The 17,084-nt window shown below is 43.2% G+C and overlaps 1 long non-coding RNA gene across 1 annotated transcript; it reads left to right on the top strand.

The window, feature by feature from the left end:
- The first annotated feature begins 11,083 nt into the window (after positions 1–11,083).
- Positions 11,084–15,034, top strand: LOC142069361 (uncharacterized). The gene is made up of 2 exons (XR_012665152.1): positions 11,084–12,903; positions 14,844–15,034. It is a non-coding gene; the product is annotated as an uncharacterized LOC142069361 (long non-coding RNA).
- Positions 15,035–17,084: the final 2,050 nt, after the last annotated feature.

Here is a 17,084-nt window from a genome sequence, read left to right as displayed (position 1 = left end):
ACAAAATACCCAGTGTAGTTGCAGCTATGCCTATAGAAGATTGTTTCTGTTGACATAGCTAACATAGTTGAGGGAGGTGGTGTTCCTACATGGACAGAAAAACTCCTGTTGGTATGGGCTATGTCTACACAAGGAGGCTATGCTGAGGTAGACATAGGCAAAATTTGGAAGATAACACAACAAATAATGACACCAGGCTATGGTGAGTTTTGTAGTGAAGAGGCAGCCATGTTTGCTCACTTCTTGAGCTGTAGCTCACGAAAGATTATGCTCAAATAAATTGGTTAGTCTCTAAGGTGCCACTAGTCCTCCTTTTCTTCTTTTACCATGTAGCATTTTGAGTTGCACCATATGTAAAGTAGCATTGCTACCACTAGAAGGGCTCTCATAAAAGCTAGTAATGGCACATTTCATTTCAAGCCATTTATCATTATAGTGGTGTGGAACTAAGGAAGGGAAAGAGACAATAGTGAAAAATGGGAGTCATATACTGCTCAGCAGCCAGTGCTATTTTAAGCTTGAAAAATAGATAACACAAGTTGTTCTGTTTCATACATTTCTTGGTTTTGAATGGGGATTAGTAGTGGAAACCATCATAAATGGTACAATATTGTACAATAAGAGGTGTTTCTTCCTAATCACAGACAGTGAATCATGAGAACTGATAACCCCAGACAGTGTCTCTACAGATATCCTTATTCATAAGATTGTCTAATCTTTTTTTTTTTACTCTTACTAAATTAATATCCTTTGGCAGTGAGTGCCTCAGGTTAAATACGGAGTGATTCAGAGGCAGCTCACTCAATCCCGAGGCACGGTGAAGGGAAGCAGGGACATCTTTTATGTAGAGATGTGTCCTAGCCAAAGCCCAGGATCCAAACACCCCCAGATTCTGGAAGTTCAAATCCAGACACAAATTTTGTGACTCATGCCCATCTCTAGTTTTATGTTTTCATAGATTCATAAATTCCAAGGCTTGAAAGGACCATTGTGATCATCTAGTCCAAAATTCTGTATAACCCAGGCCATAGAACTTCCCAAAAATAATTCATAGAGCAGATATTTTAGAAAAAAAACATTTAATTTTGATTTAAAAATTATCAGTGATGGAGAATCCACCACAATCTTTGGTAAATTGGTCCAATGGGTTAATTACTCTCACTGTTAAAAATTTACGCCTATTTCCAGTCTGAATTTGTCTAGATCGAACTTCCAGCCATTGGATCATGTTATACCTTTCTCTGCTAGATTAAAGATCCCATTATTAAATATTTGTTCCCCACATAGATACTTATAGACTGTAATCAAATTACCCCTTAAACTTCTCTGTTTGAAGCTAAATAGATTGAGCCTATTGCATCTATCACTATAAGGAAGGTTTTCTTTAATCATTCTGGTGGCACTTCTCTTAACCCTTTCCTATTTATCAACATACTTCTTGAACTGTGGACACCAGAAATGCACACCGTATTCCAGCAGCAGTCGCAAAAGTACCAAATACAGAGATAAAATAATTTCTCTGCTCCTATTCGAGATTCTCCTGTTTATACAACACAGATCGCATTAGCTTTTTTGGCCACAGAGTCACACTGGGAGCTCATATTCTGCTGATTATCCCCAATGCCCCCAAATCTGTTTCAGAGTCACTGCTTCCCAGGATAGTCTCCCATTATGTAAATTCTTTATTCCCAGATATATACATTTACAGTCTTTGTTCCCAGATGTATACATTTTCATTTAGTCATATTAAAACACATATTGTTTGCTTGTGCACAGTTTAGCAAGCAATTCACATTGTTCTCAACCTGTTGTCTTTGCTATTTTGGTATTGTCTGCAATTTTTGTATCATCTGCAAACTTTATCAATGATGATGTTATATTTTCTTTCAGGTCATTGATAAAAATGATAAATAGCATAGGGCCAAGAACTGATCCCATGTGACCCCACTGGAAACACATCCACTCAATGACTATTCCCGGGTTACAATTACATTTTGAAATCTATGCAGTGTAGTTGTAGCTGTGTTGGACCCAGAATATTAGGTAGTCAGGAGACAAGATGGGTGAGGTAATATCTTTTATTGGACTAACTTTTGTTGGGGAGAGAGACAAGCTTTAGGCCACTCTACCTTGAATGATCCCTTACAATATGTGCTAACTACTTATGCTAAACAATCTGTTCCACTCTGCATTTTGCTGTGATGCTGGGAGTTCCTTTCTCAGGCCTGAAAAAGAACTCTGTGTAGCTTGAAAGCTTGTCTCCCTCACCAACACAATTTGGTCTAATAAAAAATATTACCTCACCCACCTGATCTCTCTCATTTTGAGACCTATCCATTTGCCAGTTTTTAATACATCATTCTAGTCTTTTAATCAAAATGTTAGGCATTGCCAAGTTAAACACATTAAAGAAATCTAAATATATTATGTCATCCTATTACCTTTATCAAAAACTTGTAATCTCATCAAAAAAAGATATCAAGTTAGTTTGACAGGATCTATTGCCCATAAACCCATGGTGATTTGCATTAACTACATTACTCACATTTAATTCTTTATTAATCAAGTCCTGTATCAGCTTGTCCATTATCTTGCCCAGGATCGATGTCAAACTCACTGGTCTGTAATTACCCAGGTCATCCCATTTACCCTTTTTTAAAAATGTATTAGTTTTCTTCCAGTCTTCTCGAACTTCCCGAGAGCTACAAGGTCTATTGAAAATCAATATTAATGGTCCACTAAGAGCTCTTCAGTGAGATCTTTTCAAACTCTTGCATGCAAGTTATCTGGACTTGCTATTTAAAAATATTGAACTTTAGTACATTCTGTTTAATATCTGCCAGAGATACTGGTGGAATGGCAAGAGTGTTATCACTATATGATTAGAAAAAACAAAAGGAGTACTTGTGATACCTTAGAGACTAACCAATTTATTTGAGCATAAGCATCCGATGAAGTGAGCTGTAGCTCACGAAAGCTTATGCTCAAATAAATTGGTTAGTCTCTAAGGTGTCACAAGTACTCCTTTTCTTTTTGCGAATACAGACTAACACAGCTGATACTCTGAAACCTATATGATTAGACTGCATCATCTGTTTCTTCCCCAAATACAGAAAAGAAATATTCATTAAACACTTCTGTCTTTTCTGCATTATTATTAATAATTCTATCTTTTCCATCTAGTAATGGAACAATATCATTGCTATGTTTGTGGTAATGAGCAGGGATTCAGATGGCAGTACTCCCCCTTGGGAGGATAAATTCTTACTTATAGAGCCATGACTTCCATATCTTTTTAAAGAGTTCAATCATTATTGTTGAAGGACTTCAATGCAATACAGATCTAAGGACAGCTGCAAAAAGGCTAAGGGAAAATGATTACTAGGGTCCAAAAATGTTCAAAGCTGCCTAGACAGGCTTGGTTAAAATCACCCTAATCCCCATTTGTGCACTTCAGTATTATCAGTAATCTCTCCTAAAAAAGGAAGGTGAATAGCAGGGTTTGGAATAGCAGGGGGGCTGCAGGGCAAGACTGAAGGGCATTGGCAGGGCTGTGTAGGGAGTGTAGCACTGGACTAACAGAGGGCTGCAGGGCAGGTTGGAGGGCCTTGGCAAAACTGTGTTGGGACCCCAGAATTGGAATGGCAGGGGAGCTACAGGGCAGAACTGAGGGGCATTAGCAGAGTTGTGTGATTAGCCCAGGACAGGAATAGCCGGGGGCTGCAGGGCAGGATTGAGGGGCAGTGGTAGAGCTGTGTGGGGAGGCCAGTACTGGACTAGCAGCGGGGTTCTAGGGCAGGACTGAGGGGCATTGGCAGGGCTCTGTGGGGAGCCCAGGGCTGCAATAGTAGCGGGTGCTGCAGTTCAAGGGTGAGATGGAGCTGGAGAGCTCAGCATGGGATGGCATAGAACATTTCAAAAGGCCTCGTATGCAGATTAAGAGAGGAAAGGGAATGGCTCAAATTATGAGCTTAACCAACCTTGATATTGTTCATTTACGAGAATAGCAGTTGAGTTTTATACATAACAGGATGCGGTTTAACATTTGCTTGTGAAACCGTTTCTGTAACTCATCATCACCTCTTTCCACAGCACCCCCCGCACCTCACTCTGAGGCACATGTTAGACTGAAATCGCAGTGTCTATCTGTCCCAGCTAGGCTGGTGGTTTTGCCGCCTTGTGTTATCACATAATCTTGCTGCACAGAAGGCTGCAGCGGGTGTTTGCAGGAGCAGCCGTTGCTCCTGATGTGTCACACGACAAACTAGGGGGTGTTTGTAGGTCACTGACCTGTTTTCAAAAATGAGAAAAACAAGATTTTTCTGGGTCTCTTTTGAATGACAAGCATGAGGGATTGAAAGAGAACTGCTGATTGCATATTGCCTCAGCACCCACTCTTTCCTCACAGTCACTGCAGGATTGTTCCCTACTCTCTGTTCTCGAGGGCTGCCTCTGGGCTAGTTTTAAATATCTAAGTAACAGGGCTTCCACCTTTCCCCTGGGGAACTAGAGCACAGGATAATACATTTTCTCACTGTGAGGGAATATTTCCTAGTTATCCAGCCTGAAATTTTCCTTTATAGCTCAATGTCATTATTACTATGTATATATGAAACAGCACCATAGGTGTATGATGCTTTATGGCATGAAAACATTGACTTAAGATCTCACAATTTAATTAGACAGAATTCAGCAAGGGATGACAATAAGCAAACAATCTGAAAGTGCTGTACACATGTCTATAACTGTTAGGATTTTGTTTTCCATGTACTGCACCTTTGTCTTTCCAGAAATCTACAGTTTGCTGCAGCCAGGTGCTTCTTTGTGTTTAATTCAAATGCAGCATGTTCCACAGGTGACACACACACCATACTCTCTTATGGAGACTTTATTTTTGTGCTTTCTTATTTTGCAGCCATTTTGGGCCATTTTTTTTTGGCTCCCTAACATCAAAGAGTACTTTATACCATGAATAATACCACTGAAGTCAATGGCACTACTTGTGAAACATGGTACTATGCAAGGGTGCTATAATCTACCTCTTACACTGAAAATTTATGATAGCTCTTGAGGTATGAAAGGCATTTTGGTGGGGACAAAGGGGAATGAGAATTCCAGCAGTGAGAGATCATGGGATGCATATAATTACATATGCATCTTGTTTGTTTCACCCTTTGTTTCTTTGTCTTCAGCATTGGAAAACTGGTCCCAGAGACTAGTTATCAGTGGCTCATAGTCATTCTGGAAAGGCATAATGAGTGGGGTCCCGCTGGGATCAATTCTGGGTCCGGTTCTGTTCAATATCTTTATCAATGATTTAGATAATGGCATAGAGAGTACACATATAAAGCTTGAGGATGATACCAAGCTGGGAGGGATTGCAAGTGCTTTGGAGGATAGGATTAAAATTCAAAATGATCTGGACAAACTGGAAAAATGGTCTGAAGTAAATAGGATGGAATTCAATAAGGACAAATGCACTCCATTTAGGAAGGAACAATCAGTTGCATACATACAAAATGGGAAATGACTGCCTAGGAAGGAGTACTGCAGAAAGGGATCTGGGGTGGCAGGGAGGAGGGGAGGTCATAGTGGACCACAAGCTGAATATGAATCAACAGTGTAACACGGTTGCAAAAAAAGTGAACATCCTTCTGAGATGTATTAGCTGGAGTGTTGTAAGCAAGACACGAGAAGTAATTCTTCCGCTCTACTCTGCACTGAATAGGCCTCAAGTGGAGTATTGTGTCCAGTTCTGGGCACCACATTTCAGGAAGGATGTGGACAAACTGGAGAGAGTTCAGAGAAGAGTGACAAAAAATGACTAAAAGTCTAGAAATCATGGCCTATGAGGGAAGATTGAAAAAATTGGGTTTGTTTAGTCTAGAAAAGAGAAGACTGAGAGGGACATGATAACAGTTTTCAAGTACATAAAAAGTTTGTTACAAGGAGGAGGAAGAAAAATTGCTTTTCTTAACCTCTGAGGATAGGACAAGAAACAATGGGCTTAAATTGCAGCAAGGGAGATTTAGGGTGGATATTAGGAAAAATTTCAGTGTGGTTAAGCACTGGAATAAATTGCCTGGGGAGGTTGTGGAATCTCCATCATTGGAGATTTTTAAAAACAGGTTAGACAAACACCTGTCGGGGTGGGCTACATAATAATTAGTCCTGCCACAAGTGCAGGGGACTGGACTAGATGACCTTTCAAGGTCCCTTCCAGTTCTATGATTCTGTGATTTCTATGATTATAGCAGAGTGTCAATTAAGGTTAAGAGTCACTTGCTCATTAAAGGATGATGCTTTGAAGTGCTTGAAATTTGGTGTGCCTCATGGGAGTGTGGGGTAGGATTAGTGATCCAAATTTACAGTCATTTGACCAAGATACAGACCCTGAAAAAACAGCTTTTCTTAAAGTTCACAGCTTTTACAAACTTTTTGATTGCAGACTGGGCTTTTAAAGTACTAATGGCTTAATGGAATGGGAAGGGGAAGGTGAGCTGGAAATGATGGTGTGAAGCTATATGTTGCGGGGGATGGTGAGGGTGGAGGTGGAGATGGTGAGAGATACACCAGTCTTTTCTCTTATGCTTAAAGTGACTATAACGCCCATGTAAAAAAACAGTCAAGTTTTGGGGATGGAGATCATACGTGAGTTTTCTCTCACCAACCTTGTAAGAAACGACACACTCCAAACATTTCAAAGCCAGACCATTACCCCCATTCTACAATAACAAAGGGGGCAGGGCGGGGGGGAGCGACACTTAGCAATCACATAGCAGCTGTGTGGCCTCGTGGGGTAACAGTAGACTGAGACTCAGACAGTCTGGGCTCTGTTCCTGGCTCTGCCATGGGCCTGCTAAATGGCTTTGGCTAAGTCATTTCAACTTGCTTTGCCTCAGCTTCCCCATTTATACAAGAGGGATAATGATGTTTCCCTCCTTGGTAAAGTTCTTTGAGATGTACTGATGAAAAGCACTATGTCAGAGCTAGTTATTAGTCTCATTACCTGGCCACAGTAGCATCTCAGCTGCATACCTGCATGATAACCACAGAAACGTAAATGACCACTAACTCCTACTTTTCTCTTGCTGTTAAAAAAAAACAAAATAAACTAGGACATTTTGTGCCCTTCAGGAACATTGAGTGCCACAAAACACAAACTTTTGAAAACCAGGAAAGGAAAAGTTAAGGTAAATGTAACCTTAACTCTGTCCTCTTCCCAAAGCACCATGACATATACTCACCACCCTGCCTTTGCATTGCATTGAACAGGAGCTCCACACACCTGTCCTACACTCGAATGATTAGTGTACACACATAGACAGAATGCCAGGACTGCTAAATTTTACAACCCCTTTTACGACCCCTTCACTGTTATACACAAGATGCCATCTACCACTCTGCTTTCACTGACTTTTCATTAAACCCACAGCACACACTCATCTCCTGACTCCCACCTAACTGCTGACAGTCCCCATGGCAAGAAGACCCCTGTGCCCCACAGCTGACATGACCTACACAGTGCTGAACCAAGGCATTCTGGATCTCTCAAGGTACGTGTGCACCACTTTCCTTTGATCACACACACAGGGGTCAGGGAGAGGGGCTCTCCCCCAAGCAGCACAGCTTCCCCTTAGATACCCTCATCTCACAAACACAGCTCTGCCAAGCTGCTCCAATTAATCCCTCTACCGTTCATTACGGCTAACCCTAACCCAGTGGCTGTAGCTGGAGCACATGCAGATCATTCCCAGCGGCTATTGCCAACTCCAGGGAGGTGGAGTTAAGGTTGTGCTAAGGGTGACTTACACATATTTAGTTCTTTTCAGCTTTCCTGCTATAACATCTTGCCTGAAGACAACTTAATGAGTTTTGTGGTTGTTCTCTAATTTCCCACGTCTATTGAACTCTTCCTGGTTGGGGTGAACTTTCAAAGTGCTGTGCAGAATGTATGTCCTGAGATTGCCTTGACTTGTAACATTCTGACATGTAGGTGTCCATAGATGGCTGTCACTGTCCCTACTGGACAGGCTGTTTCGGACCTGTAACCTTTTATCATTCACTTTGTTACCCATTATTGCAGGAGTTCCCAAACTGTGGAATGCGTATCCCTGCGGGTGAGACATCCCCGGGGGATACATGGGAGAATCTGTGTAATGGTAGATTTTATTTCTTTTATTTATTGCATTTTCATAATAGGCTACTCAGACGAAGCTTTAAAACTCTGTAGGAATTTGTTATATAAAATATGGTAATTAATTTACTTCAAGATGCACCAGCGATAATTCAGATACACAGGAACACTGATGTATAGTGCCCTCCCCTCCAATCACTGTACAGCGCAGGTTCAGTTACCTAGCAATTGTCTGGTCTAACTGAGCACAGAACTTAGTCAGGGTTGTTGGGGTTTTTTCAATTGCGTACATTGCACTATAAGTATCTCTGTACATAACAGTGAAATAGCGACAGATGGCTAAAGACAAGTGGTGTTAAGAACACAGGGTCAGGGCACTGGGGATTCCCCTGCTCCCTACAGGAGTGCCGGGTGGGCAGAGCAAGGCAAGTCCCCGCACCCCGACCCCGCTTCCCAGCAGGAGCACCGGGGGGGAATGGAGGAGGGACTGTAGGTGGAAGGGGTGGGGAGGGGCCCCCACTTGCTGTGGCCCAGGGCCCCGCAAAATGTTAATCCACCTCTGTGTGTAAGGGGGTACACAATAAGAAAAGTTTGGGTACCTCTGCTCTGTTGGCTATGAGAACGGCTCTAGGGAGAGTATTGGGTTTTTGGAATACAAAGTTATGATTTCTATTTGCCCTGTCTCATGCCTGCATGATGGGAACTGCATGATTGCAACTGTGACATCTTGAAGAAGGGACTAGCCAGGTGAACACCAAGGGGGGGGATATGGTTTGGGAAATAACCCATACTTAAGGGAGCTGCTCTGCCTTTGATTCCCTTCTCCCCCAGCAGCACTTTGCTGGTATTTCTTTGCATAATAGGCTGTTCCTGTCTGCATGAGAGCAGCCTGATCTCTCTGTTATGTGGAGATGGGAGGAGAAGATCTCTTGGAGGGGGGAGGTTTTTGTAGAAGGAGGAGGTGACTCTGAAGCGCTGTGTCTAAACTGCTGGCACAGAAATACACAGCCAAGTGCTCCATCTTCACAGAGGTGATGTTCAAGTCAAAGACTTTGATCTGTGGCCGGGAGACTGTGAAATCATTTTTAATGTCACTGTCACCATCTTCCTGGTTATCTTTACCAAGAGAGTAATAGATCAGCTGCAGCCCCTTCCCCTGCTGCTGCTGATACCAGTACATATAGTCATGATTATCAGTTTGTTTGCATGTCAGCTGGGCTGTCTGTCCTTTCTTCAGTACCAGACTTGGTGTCTGGGTGATTTTAGCATCTGTGTGTCCTGTGAGACAAAACAAAAGACACAAACACAGTTAAACAAAGGAGCTGTAACCTGCAGACACCAGAAAGGGGATTTCATGGCTACACCAAAGACTTACTTGCTCCCAAGAAGCACAGGGCAGCCGTGCACCAGACTAACCACATCCCCATCTCTGGGGCCTTTCCCCAGCGAAGGGTTTTATATGGCTCTGCTCTGTAGGGCTGCTTCTGCACTGATAGACACCAGAGGGGGTGCACACATGAAAACTGATGTAGGCAAGCTCAGGGCCACCCTCCCATTCCTCCCTATTTCAGGGAATCCCTGAAATTCTTGTCCTCATGCCCAGAACTTTCTGTGACCCCCATTTTCCCTCCCGCATTGCAGAGTCCCCACTTCTCCCCCTCTCATACCAGTAGATCTGTATTATGTATGCACCCCCTTTTTCCATGCCATACCCCCTATTCCTCCAATCTTCTCCCCTGCCTGCTGTGCCCCCATTCTCCTTCCTCCCGATTATTCTCTTCCCCTCTATGCCAGGGGCTCTGCGTGGCCTCTCTTCCCCCATGTCCCCCATTCCCTCCCCACCCCCACATGGCAGGGGCTTCATGTGAAAACGTATTCCTCTATTCCCACATGTCGCCATTCTCCCCATGCTAGGGTCCCCCATTCTCACTCACATGGAAGGGGGTTCTATGTGATCCCATCCCTCCTGCCCTCATAGCAGAGTCCCCCATTCTTACCCTGGCAGAGTCTCTGTGTCTAACCCCATTCTCCCCTCTCCCAGTTTTCCTCTCCCCCCATTAAGTGGCTCTGTCTGCCCCCAGTTCCTCCTTTTTCCTCTTTCCACCTGCCCACCCATGCTAGGCACTCTGTGTGTTCCCCTGCCTCCATATCAGTATTTCCCAATCTGACCCCATAATATTTCAATTTGCCCCATTGTCCTCTGCCCCCACACTAAGGCCCCCATTCTTCCTCCATGCCAGAGGCTGTGTACATGCCCCCCTTCTCACATGCCCCCCATTCTCTCTCCCCCCACCACCACCATTATTATTCTTTCTGTCTCAGGCTGTCAATATGTTAAACTCTATTGGGAGGGTGAGCAGAGATGAGATGGGGTACTGATATGCTGGAAGCTATTGATGGGTGCCATCAACCAGTTGTTAAAGGTTCTTGAATCTGTGGCTGTGCTAATGAGCGGCAGGGGCTTTATATGTTCCCTTTTGGTTTTCCAGTCCTCCCCGAAATCAATAGGGTTCTCACCATTCATGTATAGAACATTCCCTGAAATTATGGAACAGATCAGATGTGGTGTTGAAAAGTTAGAGAGAGAGAGAGATGCTGTTGAGTTAAATGTAAGGCCTTTGCAAGTTCAGCTAAGAACTATTATAGTTAGATGGAAAACCAGATTTTCTCCCTCAAAAACCCAATAATTTTTGTACCCATTTTTCCTATTAACATAATGCAATATTTTTCTATTGACATAAAATGTCAATTTTCATTTCATTTTGCCTTACAATGTTGTTTATTTTTAGTTATCCAGTTTAAAAAAGCCAAAGGGACATTTTAAGTTGGAAAGAAATTAAAATTCTTTTTTCAAATCAAGATTTTGACATAAAATGTCATTTTCTTTTCTCTTTTTTAACCAAAAAGCTAAAATGAAATAAGTTTTACACAATACAAAAAAAACTTTTAATTTTGACAGTTCCCATGAGAAAATAGAAAGTTTTCATTGGAATTGACATTTTCCCATTAAAAAATATTTTTTACTAAACCATATTTTTGGGTGGGAAAACTTTCCAAATGAAAAATGTTGTCCCACTCTAGTCACTGTTTACACCTGCAGCCATAACCCCAGAGGTGCCCATAAGGGGAGGCTAGGATCATTCCATGGGACTCTTGGGAGTACACATCTCTAGCTCCCAAAATCAAGAGCACTGAATGTACCTGTGTGGCACAAATACAGTAAGTATAAGACAGGGTGGACTAGTGACTAGTGCACTAGACTGGGACTCAGCAAATCTTGGATCTATTCCTGGCTCTGCCTCCTGGGAGACTTTGGGCAAGTTCCTTCACCTCTCTGTGTCTCAGATTCACCATCTGTCAAATGGGGCTAACAGAGTAACAAGGTGGGTGAGGCAGTGGTGAGAGAGAGAAGCTTTTGAGCCACATTGAGCTCCCCTTCAGGGGATATGGGGATAATGACACTGATCTCCTTTGTAAAACACTTTAAGATCTACCAATGAAAAGCATTAGATAAGGGCTAGGTCTTGTTATTAAGGGAACCCTTAATGCAGGGGCTGTATGTGCAAACCACAGCAGCCATTCCACCTTCAGCGTTAGCTCACAGACCCTTAGACACCATTAGCTCTTTCACTTCCCTCTGAACAGCCCACCAGATACAGGAAAATCAGAACTTATCATCTGCTCTTAAGGGCAGCCCATGGCTGTGTGTGGGACACCCCTGCAACGTGAGCACAGAGCACCCACCAAAAGCAGATGGGACATGGGCTGGATACCAAAAGAGAGTAATTCCAACAAACCCTTTCTCCTTAGCGCTGTCCTGCCATGCCAATGTTCTATATATACCCAAGTCCTGGTAAGTCTACAGTCTTCTGGTCCATATGTAAGAGCATTATCCACTAACTTGCAAAGTCACTATGAAACCTGTCAGAAATGCACACTGTGCTGCGCTTAGGTTTTCCATCTCTGCCTCTGAAATGAGACCCAGTTCCCTGCCCTACTGCAGAAACCAGAGACACCTAGAGTTTCCTCTGTTGCAATTCTCTCTCCATTTCAAAAGGGAAAGGGCACCACCTATGGGTATGGATGGATTTTACATTGATACCTAATGCCATACTTCCCATGGTCCTCCCTCCATATGAGGAAATCTACCGACAGCCCTGATTGGACAAGGGCAAAGAGCATTCAAAGGCTGGAGAAAATTGTAGCCCTGCATTGAGAAGGTCACCCTGAAGTGCTGGGTTGAAACTGCTGGCTCGGAAATACACACACCATGTTTCTGTCTCCACAGGAGAGAGAGAGTCAAGCAAAAGATCATATTCTCCAGTCAGGAGGTTGTGACTCCCCTCCATAAGGTCACCATTGCAGTGTCATTATAGGCCACAAGCCACATTCTGACCTCATAACTGAGAGATGAAAGTGACACACACGTGGAGTATATCAATGGGTTTGTGAACCAGTCCCAGTCAACAGCCCTAAATAATCGGCACCATTGGTTCATATTTTTAGCCCCTGTGGATTCTTATTTGTCCTGCCCCCATCCCACTGACAGTGCATCTCTCAAGCCAGGCATCAATGCTTGGGAATCTGCACCTTAGAGCTCCCTCAGTTTTGCGATCTGAAACATGAGGGCAATAATCCTTCCCTACCTCCCAGACTGGTGTTGTGAGGCTATTTTCACTAATGTCTGCAACACACTCTGAGATCCTCAGATGGAAGGCCTTGTGAAAGTGTTGTTCTCACATGACAACTGGGGATATTCATACCAGGTGAGTACATCCCAGAGAGATGGATTCCCCCCACTCCAGTCCTTTCTCCCACCTTGCACCTCTCCTATGTATTTTGGGAAGGTTGTGAGTTCCTGTGTCCATTCATATGTGTGTGGTGAGCTGAGGGCCACGAGGCCAGTTGTTTACAGACACATGGAAAAGGATCGTGCTGGTTAAAGCACAGAGCTGGATGTCAGAATACATACTGTTTATTCCTTCCTCTGCCCTGACTTCTTTTTTAACCTTGGGAAAGTCACTTAACTGCACCATACCTCACTGTTCCCATATCTAAAGGGGAAAAGAAACTTTTCTTGCATTGTAGGATATTGTTGTATAATTATATTCAGTGATATCTGTAAAGCACTTTGGGATCCTCAGGTATTAAATGTATGATAAGGGTTAAATATTGTTATTCTCACATGACTGGCCGGGTGTGTGGGCCTTGTTGTTGTCCATGTGGAGGCAGCCAGCCTGGGGCTGCAGAGAGACAAGGAACAGGTGAGGTTTTTGTAGAGGGAGGAGGTGATTCTGAAGTGCTGTGTCTAAGCTGCTGGTGCAGAAATACACAGCTGAGTCCTCTGGCTGCACAGACGAGATGTTCAAGCGAAAGAGATTATCCTGTGGCTGGTCGGCCTGAAAGTGACTAGAATTTGTGCCTTTCTCTCTTTCTTCTTTAGAGAAGAAATTAAAGAGCAGCTTCAGTCCCTGCCCCAGATCCTGCCGGTACCAGAACATGTTTCTGTGCCCATCATTTTGTTGACATCTGAGATAGGCTGTGTGTCCTCTCTCCAGCACCAGACTCGGTGTTTGCGTTATTTTAGCATCTGTTTGTTGCATGAAGGAAAAAGACAAAGCACACAAGACAGAAAAAAGCAATCAGCTCAGAGTGAAAAAATGTAGAGGCAAATTCTGCAAATGCTGTGACATGGATTCCATCTCCCAGACAATGACTTACTTGTTCCCAAGAGACACATGGCTACACACCAGACTATGCACACCCCCATTGCTGTCTCTCTGAGCTGCCGCAGTCCCCCAGCATGGGGTTTTACATAGCTCTGGTTCCTATCCAGCACTAGTGGGCAGGCTCTGTTTGTGTTTCCCACATTCCAGGGGGCATGCACTGGGGAGAGCTGGTTATCTCCTGCAATGACCCTGACAAGGTGTTCAAGATTCCCAGCTGAGGAAGTTGGGCAGGGCAGCAGGTTAATCCCCACTTATCTCTTGGGGACAGAATAGCCTGAATAGCCCACCTGAGGCAGTGCCAGTGGTCAGATGACCATCTTTTCAAAACACCACCACACAAGTCCTTGTGTAGGGACTTTAACCCATGACTTTCTGACAAGGGCGCTAATTGCTGAGCCACATGTCCATTAAGGGTACAATGCATTGCCTGAGTTTGGATGGAAGGACTGGCACGACAGCTGGTAATCTGTGCCCCCTTCACTGGAGCTGGTTGGAACATTTTCACCAAAAAGTTTTGTCATCAAAATATGCTGTTTATTCAAAGCTGAATTATTGCAGGGAAATGTTTCATTTCAAAAATGTTTTTGATGGGAAGGTATCTGAAGTTAGGGTGGATTATACAGTCACCCCCAGAAAGAGAGAGAGCAAAGGAGGGTATGCAATCACGGAATGTGATTGCAGCTCCTGTAGATATACCCAAGTCAGCTTTACTCTCACTAGCTTGGGTATGGGAAGTCATGGTAGCAACAGCTTTGGCACAGGCTAGGCTTGTGAGCTATTATTTAGGTTTCCAGGTGGGCTTTTACAGATTGGGCTGAAGCACATGCTGCCGCACATGCGGGCATGGAAAAGGGCAAATATAGTGTCTAAAGAAAGGAATGTTTTAAATTTCTGTGCTGAAAATTCTTTTCCCCTGGGTTTATAAAACATTAATTTGTATTTTTTATTTTACTATTTTTTTTGTTTTAAATCAATAGGTAATCAAATCAGTCTATGAAAAAGGAAATGAGGACAACCCGGGGAATTACAGACCAGTCAGCTTAACTTCAATACCTGAAATGATAGTGAAGAAAATAATAAAGCAATCAATTTGCAAACACCTAGATGATAATAAGATGATCAATAACAGTCAGCATGGATTTGTCAAGATTAAATCATGTCAAACCAATCTAATAGCTTTCTTTGACAGGCCAACAAGCCTAGTGGATAGAGGGGAAGTGGTAGATGTGGGATATCCTGACTTTGGTAAGGATTTTGATACTGTCTTACATGACTTGGAGGATTGGGCCAAAAGAAATCTGATGAGGTTCAACAAGGACAAGTGCAGAGTCCTACACGTAGGAAGGAAGAATCCCATGCACTGCTACAGGCTGGGGACTGGTTAATCATCAGTTCTGCAGAAAAGGACCTGGGGATTACAGTGGATGAGAAGCTGGATATGAGTCAGCAGTGTGCCCTTGTTGCCAAAAAGGCTAGCAGCATATTGGGCTGCATTAGTAGGAGCATTGCCAGCAGATCGAAGGAAGTGATTATTCCCCTCTATTCAGCACTGGTGAGGCCACATCTGGAGTATTGCATCCAGTTTTGGGCTCCCCACTACAAAAAGGATGTAGACAAATTGAAGAGAGTCCAGCAGAGGGCAACGAAAATTATCAGAGGGTTGGGGCACATGACTTACGAGGAGAGGCTGAGGGAACTGGGCTTGTTTAGCCTGCAGAAGAGAAGAGTGATGGGGGGGTTGATAGCAGCCTTCAACTACCTGAAGGGGGGTTCCAAAGAGGATGGAGCTCAGCCATTCTCAGTGGTGGCAGATGACAGAACAAGGAGCAATGGGAGAACAAGTTGCAGTGGGAGAGGTCTAGGTTGGATATTAGGAAACACTGTTTCACTAGCAGGGTGGCGAAGCACTGGAATGGGTTATCTAGGGAGGTAGTGGAATCTCCATCCTTAGAGGTTAATAAGGCCCAGCTTGACAAAGCCTTGCCTGAGGTGATTTAGTTAGTGTTGGTCCTGCCTTGAGCAGGGGGTTGGACTAGATGACCTCTTGAGGTCTCTTCCAACCCTAATCTTCTATGAGTCTATGACTTTCTCATAAACAAACTAGGGAAATACAACCTAGATGGAGCTACTATAAGGTGGGTGCATAACTGATTGGAAAATCATTCCCAGTCAAGCAGAAAGGGGTCCCACAGGGATCAGTTCTGAGTCCAGTTCTGTTCAAAACCTTCATCAATGATTTAGATAATGGCATAGAGAGTACACTTATAAATTTGTGGATAATATCAAGCTGGGAGGGGTTGCAAATGCTTTGGAGGACAGGATTAAAATTCAAAATGATCTGGACAAACTGTAGAAACGGTTTGAAGTAAATAGGATGAGATTCAATGAGGACAAATGCAAAGAACTCCACTTAGGAATGAACAATCAGTTGCACATGTACAAAATGAGAAATGAGTGCCTAAGAAGGAGTACTGTGGAGAGGGATCTGGACGTTATAGTGGATCACAAGCTAAATATGAGCATAACACTGTTGCAAAAAACTCCTTGTCCTTGGTTCTGCTTTGTGCTGAAGTGGCTCGGCCCAGTATTATCTACTTGACCAGTGATTATTGAGTAGGTGAGCATGTGGATCTGTCCACCAGGAAGCTGCCTATACCAGTAGAGGTAAAGGTTAGATGTCCCTTCCAAAGAATATTTGAGGGAAGCCTGTCTGCCCAGCTGTTCCACCACTGACTGAGGACTCTGGACGATGGTTGCAGAATGAGTGCCTACAATCCAAAAGGGAAACCAGGAACTGTTAGCATATAGAATGAGATGCAGCCTCTCTTCCCATGATGATTAAAGCAATGGTAGAAAATTAAGTGCAGAAAAGATTATTAATTAATTAACCACCAATTATCAATAATTATTGGCCATTAATTATTATGAACTTATTGTTTCTCAGGGTTTGTCAACAGACAAACTTAAACCAAATTAACAACATCATTTGTATGTTACACCTTTAGTTGTTTCAGGTAGACAATCTTATTAGGGAATAAAAGTGTTCTATCAATTTAGCTGAACTAGTAAAAAATAATTTCATGGTTTTACAATGTAATGGGTGTAGCCAGTGTAGATTCTTCCTTTCCTATAAAGTAAAAAAGGATACAAACTGCTTAAAACTTTGCAGGATCAGAGTTTGAATCCTCCCCTCTCTTGTCTTTAGGTCAGACAGCTGT

This window comes from Caretta caretta, chromosome 1 (assembly GCF_965140235.1).
Source record: "Caretta caretta isolate rCarCar2 chromosome 1, rCarCar1.hap1, whole genome shotgun sequence".
Taxonomy (NCBI): Eukaryota; Metazoa; Chordata; order Testudines; family Cheloniidae; genus Caretta; species Caretta caretta.
This window is presented reverse-complemented; position numbering and strand designations above follow the sequence as displayed.